We start from the raw sequence: 10,818 nt of genomic DNA on the forward strand, positions 1-10,818 counted from the left end.
GCCTCTTCCTCTCCAAGCCCTTGGCAATTTTTTCCAAAATACAATTCATCTTACTGCAAATAAATTATTGGTAAAAACATTATCTTATTCACAATACTTACATAAGAAATACATATGAGAAAACTTACTCTATTTTGGCTTCCAATCTATCCAAACGCTCATCAGTCGTTTCACCACAAATTCTGTTTCTTCCAGGTTCCAATCTATTTGTTGTCCCAGCAGTTTGAGAAGCATTTGGAACAGTTATCTGGGGGAGTAACTGTTGTTTCTGGAAGTAGTTGCTCCAGGTGTAACATAGTCGCTTTGACTAGAGAGACAAGTTGCAGTTGTGGAGCCTTTTGAGTACATAGGTGAAGACAAATTTTGCACTGGATCATTATATAAGGCATTTTGACGTGTAATGTCATTTGTTGATGTTAATATAGTGTGTCTGTTTATTGCCTCATATACCATGTTTTGTTTTAGTGCATTATTGTTGGTATTATTATATAAAGGTGGTTCATAATAATTTTCAGGTTGTGGCGCAAAATGCAAAGTAGGATCCTTTGTATTCCTAACAACATGCTGCGAATGCTGAGTATCCAACTGCATTTGGTGGGTGTAGGCCAACAAATCCTGATTGCCAGGCTGTGAAGTGGCATTTTTAAACAACAGATTATGTTGACTGGGAGCCTGCGAATATTCAACATGAAGCTGAGAAGGCTGAGATTGAGCCTCTGAATAAGGAGACTGAGCCTGTAATGACTGAGTCTGCAGTTGAGAAGATTGAGATTGAGCCTGTGAATATTGAGTGCTAGGCTGCGAATGTTGAATGTGAGTTTGAGTATGGTTAATCACATTTGTCGCTTCATATATAGGTAAAGAATTTAGTTTGTAATATTCTTCTTTATCTTTTTGTAGCCTCCTACGGATTAGATCAATATCCTCCTGGATGTCCACTACAATGGCCTTTGACCGTTTAGCCTTAGGTTCCTCTTCTGATGAAGTTGTTTCATACCGTGCAGGTTTAACTATTGGCCTTCCTCTTCGGTCCATAGTTATTGCTACAATAATGTGAGTACGTAGAAAACAAACTTTATTTATCTACAAATCTGATACGTATAATAGGTGGTTATTAAAATCTGATATGACTATAATTTACAAAATTAATAATTATAATCAATCTTAATAACTTTCTATGTGTGAAACAGGAATAACAACAAATGTTGAAAATTGTAGATTATCATCTTCACTGTCACTTGAATTTTCCTCCGTCACATTGGAGAATAAAGGCATCCTGTAGCATTTGGAAGAAATGTCACCTAACCTTATAGAAAGGATTTGATGATCTAAGGTGAAACATTTATATATGTTAATATCAGATGAAGCTATACCAATATCATAAAAGTCTTCTCTACATAAGAATTTTTTAACAAGAAGAATATAGGAATCTTCACTATTAATAATATCACACACTATGCAAATTGAACCATCTTGTAAAAGAAGACAGTTATCACATGTTTCTGTACTAATTATGAAATTGGAATACTCAATTTTGCAAAATCTACTACGTTTAGCAGTAGCAGGATATTCGACAAACTTGGGAATAGAAATATCATGAGGTTTATTGTTAGGTATTGTATTTAATTCTATTTCTTTCATTCTGTTATAGAATTGTTGAAGAGGAAGACCTGGTTTTCTGCAGATTTGTCTGAAAATTCTCATATTGTTTTCAAATGGGAAAGCAGAGAATGAATCTAAATTACCCAAATGTCTGACGTCTTCAGTGAGATGAAGAAGACCATGTACATTGTACGTGCTGAAACTTGGACCATAAAGGTGATAACATTTTTGGACAAATTTTTGCAAACTTAGTTCTGCAAAGTTTAGCATGAAACTTGAAGAAGTGGGAGAAACTAGAACTCTAATCGCTGCATGCAAAAACAAAAAATGTTGATAAATTTGATTATCCATTAATCCATATGTGACCACAGGACCTGTATATAGAAGAAACTGTCGAAATTCTGTGGCCTTGTATTTGGAAAAAAATTGAAGTGACCGTGGAGGCCTTGCAAAATCAGAAGGACAATATGTTTTTAAAATCTCCAATCTATTGGATATATTTGAAATACATCTGTTGGACAATTTAGACAAACGAGAATATTTTCCTTGGACCTATGCCATTAAGATTTTTTTTACAACACCTAAACAAACAAGGTGCATGTATTCGAATGGAACCTGTGAAACCATTCCGATTGGAAGATTTGATAGAGAACTTTTACCATCTTTGTGATGATCGCTGTCAAGGCATCTTGGATAATCGTTATCAACTCTATTTGAAGAATGAATGGTATTAAAAACACTTCAACCTTCAAATCGCACACCTACCACTTTACATTTTGAGCATGGTTTCAGAGAATTATGTCCTCTATGATTCAAAATGAAAGCTCTTACTGGTGCATCTGCTATAAAGCATCTTAAATGAATTGGTATTTTAATATTATTGAAAGTGATTCCATTTTTACTGATCAAATTTGCAACATCTGTAACAAATTTATCAAAAAAAGTATTGGGATTGTTTGGTTTCTCTGCACCTTTATATATACCAACAATAATTGGTTTAGCACATTCAATGTTAGCAACTTTTACTTGAATTGGCCATAAATGAATGGCCCCTGAATGATCCAAATTACAGCCATCAGTATGTATATCTAGGTCCAATCTATTTAATTTAATATTTTCCAATGTCTTTAAATAATGGATTAATTTTTCTTCCAGATCAAAATGAATGTATTCGCCAGGCTGTACACAAGAAATGCTGATGGGATCACGTGGTGTTTTCAAAAGAGTTCTAACGTCTTTTGGCAAATTAGAAAAACAAGCGTGTGTCCGAAGGAGAGATAATATGCTGTTTATTTGTACGTGATTCAATTTATTGTCTATAAAGAACGCAACTAAACGCTTCTGAAAAGAAAACGATGACACAGGCTCTTGAAGGTCAAAAATTAATTCATTGTTGCCTGAACTTTCAGAAAAAGTGGAAGAATTAGAACAGCAATCTTCCTCTACCATATGCATTGTGACCATGTACTATTTTAAGATAGTACCTGTTCACTAAAAAGATATATATATATATATATATATATATATATATATATATATATCTACCTATAGAACAAGGAGACATATTATGGTCATATTATCAAGGCCCTAATATCAGGCCATATACGGTTGGCCTACCTATCATCCGAAATATAGTATAAAGTTCGATGATTGATAGGTCATAAAGTAGATTAACGATCGTGGCCCATAAGTCGTATGTTAACTGGGTCTAACGAACTACGGCCTTCCGCGGCTCCCGAATCTTCAAGTTGAATTTTCGGAAGAAGTCGGACCTTGGATCTGATTGGTGGTACCAATAGCTTAATCGCCTCCGCCAATTAGATTTAGCGTTACGAAAGGTTGGGGATAGGGGACCAACAGCTCGTTGCTGGTGTCCCCCGATTTTTGCGGCACTCGTTATCTAGTCCTGATGAAGATCAATCGCGATTTTAGCAACTCGGAAATTGAAGACTCGCATCGTAGCAAGTGAAAAGTGTGGAAGCTACTCGACTCCGCTCTGCTCAGCTTTGCCCTGCGCTGCTCTGCTCCAATCTGCTCATCTCGGCTCTGCTCTGCTCGGCTCTACGTTGCTCGACGCTGCTCTGCCCTGCTCTGCTCTGCTCCGACCGGCTCTGCTCTACTCTTCTCTGCTCAACGCCGATCCGATCTGCTCTGCTCTGCTCCGATCTGCTCTGCTCTGCTCCGATCTGCTCTGCTCTGCTCATCTCTGCCCTGCTCCGATCTGCTCATCTCGGCTCTGCTCTGCTCGGCTCTACGTTGCTCGACGCTGCTCTGCCCTGCTCTGCTCTGCTCCAATCTGCTCTGCTCTGCTCCGACCGGCTCTGCTCTACTCTTCTCTGCTCAACGCCGATCCGATCTGCTCTGCTCTGCTCATCTCTGCCCTGCTCCGAGCTGCTCTGCTCTGCTCAACGCCGCTCTGCTCTACTCCTCTCTGCTGTTTTCTCCAGCTTCAACGGAAAAGGTTAGCGGGAGTCCCAGCTCCTAGAAATCCTTATATTACGAGTAGAACTTCGGAAAACGTGCGTAATAGCCGTGGAATAGTCAAAAATCACGAATCACGGGTTAAACCGGCTCCCAAGGTGCGTGAATTGGGAATAATAGAGACATTACATTAAGAATTGGAATAATATTCTAATATCGAGAAAACTTTGAGATTCGCCATGAATTCAAGGACCAAGTCTTTCATGGGCTTTCGGATATGAAGTGTATATAGTTTTATATGTAACTTATTGTAAATGCTTTTATCGATTATCGTGTATATAGTGCCGTACTAAAGTCTTATAGTTTCCGGAAATTTGGTTATGCGCTTACAGTATAGTTGATGGTCGAATTCGGTTGTACAGAGTGACCGGGATATTCGTTCAGTTTCGAATTTCGGTTACGTTAGTATAGTTTTGTCGGGTTTAACCAGGGGTGCATCCCAAGGTCGAATTCTCCCCGAAAGGAGCTACCTTGTTCGATCACCTTGTGGTAATACAGTTCGATTTTCTCGTTGGAAGAAACCCCGGAGGTGAATTCTCCCCGAAAGGAGCTACTCCGTTCGGTTCTCTTCGCGAGAGTATCGTTTCGTTTTCGTTAGAAGGTCGCAAGAGAAACACCTGCCTCGAGTAGACCTTTATTTATTTAATTAGTTAGTTAGTTAGTAGAGAGATTCGTTGGATTCACATCCCGAGCGCTCCGAAAAACCGTTTTCCAGACCATCCGTAGTTATAGTTTGGTTAAATATGAAGAACGATCTATGCGTTATGAAATTCGACATATACAGCGATGTCTTTGCGGAAATATAGAAGTAGAGTAGCTGTAAGGATTCTGGGACCGGGTGGCGACGGGGTCGGGGTCCCGCGGGGGTAGGGGAAGTAGGGGAATTGCCCCCTCTCCTCGTGTGGTTGTGCGCATGCGGTTGTGCGCATTATCGCGTTCCCCCGACTTTAAACTCGTAGGGTACACAAGTGGCCTCCCCCCTCTTACGTTAAGCAGTGAACGCAGAGAAGGAGAGAAGGAGAGAAGGAGAGAAAGAGAAAGAGAAGGAGAAGGAGAAGGAGAAATAGAATTTTGAGGTTATGAAATGAACGATATTTGGAATTTTTAATAAAAATTTATAAATATATTTTTAATAATATACACATAAAAATTATAATTGAATATAATAATATATATTTTTTGCTTTTTTTTTAAGTTTTTCATACATTCTATAGCATGATGAATGTATGTTTTGCAGATTGAACACCACTCTGGAAGTGGACAATTAATGTGTAGGTGACCATAATTTTTGCAATTTGTACACCAATAATGTGGCGTTAGATCTATCGCAGGTTCCATTTGTGTAGCCTCTGTTTTTGCGAAAATAGGTTCCGTCTGCGTGCTACTATTTTTCACCTAGGACATATTTGAAAACTTTTTTTAATATTTTAATAACTACTTTACAAATCAAGTATACTTACAAAAATCACCTCCTCCTCCTCCTCCTCCTCCTTCTCTAAATCAATAGCAGCTAAAAAATAAAAGGAAAAAAAATTAAAATTTTTTTTTTTTTTTTTCGTATGTGTGTTGTAAGATTATTTCATGATTCTATGTATGGGTGGGTTTTCTTCTTTTAAAAATTAATAAAATAAGTACTTACAATGCATATTTCGCTGAAGCATCGCTTCATATTCTCGAAAATAGCGTTCATGAGAATCGTTAATTCTCCTAATATAATCCTGCATAGATTCTGCTGCAGTTTCCTCCTCTTCTGCACGATTTATCGTCACAGAACACTTTTCACTTTCCATTTTTAATATTTTGCTCTTTCAACGTGTACTGCTGTAGGTTCGAGGACTGAATGAATCTTCTGAAGAAATCCCGTCGAGAGAGAGAGAGAGAGAGTCTTTATCGTTTGTTTTCAATATGAAATTACATTAGAAGTCCATTCTTTCTTTCTTAAAGGATACACTATACCCTCCCCGTATATAGAGATATCCATAGATATTTTTCCCTATTGTGTTATACTGTGATAAACCTACAGGTCAATCACAATGGAAATTTATCGCAAGTAAGAAAAAAAAAAAAAAAATTACCCCTTCCATTATTTCTTTCTTAATTAAGAAGGATACACTATACCCTCTGAATAATCCCCGTATAGTGATATCCATAGATATTTTTTCCTATTGTGTTATACTGTGATAAACCTATAGGTCAATCACAATGGAAATTCATCGCAAGTAAGAAAGAAAAAAAAAAAAAAAATTACCCCTTCCAAACATTGCATACGCTTAATATATGATAATATCGTTCATATAAAAAGTCAGTCTGTTAAACGAGAGCTGCATAGTCGTACCACGCGTGCTTGAACTATTAAGAAAAAATAAGTTTGTGTGTGTTTGAACGCATTAAAAATAAACTTGATTCTTACATAAATAAAAAAAGGTAAGGATTTTCTTTTTCATTCGATTAGTAAATGCATTATTTAATTGATTTTTTTTTACTCTAATGAGACTAATTTTTTCATAGAGATAAAAATGAACTTCAATAAGATCAATGAATTGGGAAGCGTCATTCCAAAAAATTTTGTGAAATTAAATAGCTTGACGGAAAATCAAGAGTACGATATTTCCGAAGTGGACAAAATTATGACAAAATATGGAATGAAAATCATTGTAAAGCTGTCAACAACCGATTGGGTATTCTTGCCAGGGAGAATGGCAAAATTGGCGGAAGATACGGAGCAGTTGCAGCACCTACAAAAGGCTGCAGCATCCAATAATTTAATAATGTTATATAAAGGAGGAAAATATCACAACGTGGAATTTAAGTCTAAAGTTTGATAGGTATTTTGTATCAAAAAATAATGAATAAATTTGTTGTTTATTATATATTTATTTAATAAAAATTGTTTTCTTATTTTTTTTAACTTACATTTCTAACAATATTCGTAAGAGGATTATATTGTACAATTTTATCGTGTATGATTAAACAATAGGCTGTAGTATTATCCGGAATGATTTCCATACACTCGATCTCGAGTTTAACGTCGACCGTGCCGGTTTTTATGGACTCGTTCTGATGCGAGCAGTCGATGACGAAGAGCGGCCCGTACGTCAAAAAGTCCGTATAGTCGAGCATGGGTCTCCCGAGTTTCTCACCAGCGTAATAGGAGGTGAAAAACTTTACATACATGTCGTAGAGGACGGAGTAGCGGGATTTCGTGAAATCAGTGTCGAGACGATCGTACGGATAGGATTCGGAATTCAGATAGAGTTTGACATCGAGGACTTTGCAATGATTAAATCTCAGCACATCCTCGTGCTGATTACTCTTCTTGTTCGTTCTGAACGCCAGAATGACGTATCGCGGCTTCTCCAATTGCGTGGACGCTTTCACGGACCACGTGTGTCGCTGCGACTTGGGCAGAAGGGGATACTCGTAAAGTTCCCAGGCGCGAAAAGCGAGTGACAGACTCTTGTCCTGCTCAACGATACCGAGAAATTGGAGTTTCGTAATTTCGTTCAGGGTCACATGGGGTATTCTCCATTGCACTCGTAGCAGCTTGATCGACGAATCGGTGATTTTCACCGCCGAGTAAATGGCGTTTGTATCGTCGCGCGCGCGAATGAGAACGAGCTCGTGACGCGCGTTAACGACGACTCGCCGATAATCCTCGCAGAATCCCAGCAGCATTTTCAGGGGCACGCAAAAGCTGAAATTCTTAACAGCCGCCTCCTTTTTGAGCCGGTCTCTGGCCGTAGCGACGAACCATCCGGAATGACGTAGACTGGCGCTCTCCTCGGTGCTCAGGGAAACGAGATTCTTCAGAGTGCTGGTAATACCGACGTTTCTGCATCGGTCGATCTCGATACCGTTCAATTCATAACGAATCTCGTCGAAGAGGAAAGCCGCGGAATTGCAGTCGAGCGTAACTGTATCATCGTTGGTGGCGCTCGCGTCACGCGTACCCTCCACCAGCTGGCCCTCGACGTAGAGATAACTCTCGCACGGCAGGAGTATCAAATCTTGCTGCTGTATGGGAATGCGAATCTCGTCGCTGTTCGCCAACGAGGCGTTCGCATACGGATTGTAGGCATGCATCTCCATTTTCGTGATGCGATTGTCGTAGGTCAGCGGTGCGGTGACGTTCAAGGGATCTGCCATTGTTCCACTATGTACTACCTTCGCCCAATCTCTTCACGGTGAATCCCAATGATTGTAAAAATTCGATATTTCTTCTCGTTAGCAGGAAGCTCCTCTTGTCGCGATTTTCACTCCGAGCCGGTGTATTCGACTCCACGTAGGACGAACGACTAGCGAACGTTTCATCCAGTTTCACCGCTTTATAATCCTCGCTACTACTTTTGTAAATTAACATTTCTTAATGTGTAATCTTATGGTAATTTCTTCACGTCCAAAGTCTACGAGACGATCGTCCTGATCGAGGATACGTAACGTGAGACGGTCGATTACTCTGACGATGACCGGTAGATAAATGACGGTTTTCGGTGCCTCCGAGATTTTATAGCCCGGTGGTACGCTGGGAAAGAACTCGTGAATAATGTGTCGTGGTCTACCGTTGGTGTACGCACCACCCGCAATGTTGCACTCGATGCGTAGAATATTTGTTTTCACAATGTCCACGGTATCGTCGGATTCAGCCTGGACGTTCGGCTCGATCACGCGATTCGACGAGAAGCCCAGTAGCGAACCAATGTTATTCGGTTTTCCAAAGTCAATCGAATATTTACAGAATATTTCACTCTTCAGTGTATTGTTATTCGCTCGTAGAAGAATGACGCTGTCAATGTTGTCTTTAATTTCATGTCTCGCAGAAATTTCAGACTGGAAAAATTCATTTATGGCACTCAACTCGTAACAGCCTCTGGGTATCGTCAGTACCTTATCGTTATCGTAGTAAAACTTATTATTCGTCTCGTCTACATTGGCTATCGAGTTGAACGTTTGCATGTCCACGAGACCGATCTCGTAGCGATCGTCTTGCAGATTGATGGGGGGGAAGAAATCTGAATTTAATACTGATTTACGATCCGATAATGTCACGGTGAAAGACATTTTTGTTTCAAAGTATCTGTTCTCGCAGGAATTTCACGCACAACTGACCGCAATTGCTTTTATCGTACGATTGATATCGATCATGATTGTAGTAGATTGTAACGTTAGGGCCAAAGTAACGCACACATTCTTTCGGCGGTTTCAAATTTCCGAAGGAATCAAAGTATAGGACGATGTCGTTACGCTTGACGTAGGCTACCCAGTGGGTACCAGGACCGCATTGATCGTCGAGATTCACGATCGCGCACTCGTTGCACCGCGGCCCGTCTAGCGGCAGAGATGTGCGCATAAAGACTCCACGGAAGTATGGTATGCGTCGGCAGATGCGTGTCAATTGTACGTTACTAGTAGGACCTGAATCCGGGAAAGCATCGCCACGACGAAATTTTCCCTCATTCATTTTCTTCCTCGACCGTTTTTTTTGTTGTTTTTTTTTTCCACGGATACCCTCTCCGACGACTCGCTTGTACGGTTTCAGATAAAGACCTCGGCCTCTCTCGCGCGACGCTTCCATCGCGCGATTGTGACGTTGCATTTCCCGCAATCGTTCTCTCTCAGCTTTTGCACGGTTTACAGCACTCGCTATACCCGATGCTCCACCTGCCAATGCTCCGACTGCACCTAGTAGTGGAAGTATAGGTATTATACCACCCCGTTTCCTCGGCATTCGAATTCTTCTCTTCCTCGTAATACCAATTTTTTTCTTGTTGTTGTTCTTTTTTTTAGCCGCTACTGCTTTCTTCATCGCAACAATATTATTATGTAATCCCAAGCCAAGTTTACGCTTAGCATTCATCGATGCCCATACGGCTGCGGCGACCGTGCGTTCACCCAAGGTCGCGTCTCTTGCGTTAATACGTTCACGCGCTCTCCTCGCTAGCACTTTATCGGCCTGATGACGCTCCGGTAGATCCTCGTTGTGCCAATATGCTAAGTCGTGATCGAGGCAGGCCTCGTCCAGCGGATTTATACCACGATCGCCGCGCTCCAATCTTTCGCGAAGTCGAGTGCCGGGTCCGCAATAATTGTAACCGGGCACGTGCAGCTCAAATGGCAATTTTTTCAAGACTTTATTGAAGAACGATCCAGACATTTAGAGCAACTGCTTCTCTTGCTGACAAACGTAACAGTCTTTTATCCGTCTCGGTGGTCCGTCGTGGTGAGTGGTATCAGGTAGATTGTAGTGTTGCAAACAATATTGATATTGCTGCACATCCGAGTCCGCGCGAATGTGCCGAGGTAATCTTTCCCACACACTCGCGATACGGTCTGGAAAGTACTCGAGCAATACGATCTTCGGTATGTGTTCGAGCTGATGATTCGTCAAGTTATGCAGAGAATCGACGACGACTAGCATGAACGCCATCGTAATGGCAACTGACCGAATAGTTCCGTAATTCGCGAAATATAAATGAACGATACGACTGTTCCCGAAGGTTAATAGCGAGGATGCATTTCGTGAAGCACGTGCCGACTATTCGCGTGACAAATTTGGATGCTCACAATGCTACCGCGCAAATAAAAAAGAAACGTCACGGATCGCTATTACCATCTACGATACGCTGCATAGTTTGCGGTCCGTCGAATTGTGGTAAGACAAACGTGCTGCTGAGCCTCATAGAGAGTCCGCACGGTGTGAGATTCGAGAACCTGTACGTCTACTCGAAATCGCTGCAG

The 10,818-nt window shown here is 40.6% G+C and overlaps 1 pseudogene; it reads right to left on the reverse strand.

Annotated features, from left to right (window-relative positions):
• Positions 1–1,083: 1,083 nt before the first annotated feature.
• On the reverse strand, positions 1,084–3,057 carry LOC136774861 (uncharacterized; annotated as a pseudogene).
• Positions 3,058–10,818: the final 7,761 nt, after the last annotated feature.

The sequence above is a fragment of the Prorops nasuta genome, unplaced genomic scaffold, assembly GCF_024137725.1.
Source record: "Prorops nasuta isolate Cenicafe-Biocafe unplaced genomic scaffold, Cenicafe_Pnas_1.2 PNAS00001, whole genome shotgun sequence".
NCBI lineage: Eukaryota > Metazoa > Arthropoda > Insecta > Hymenoptera > Bethylidae > Prorops > Prorops nasuta.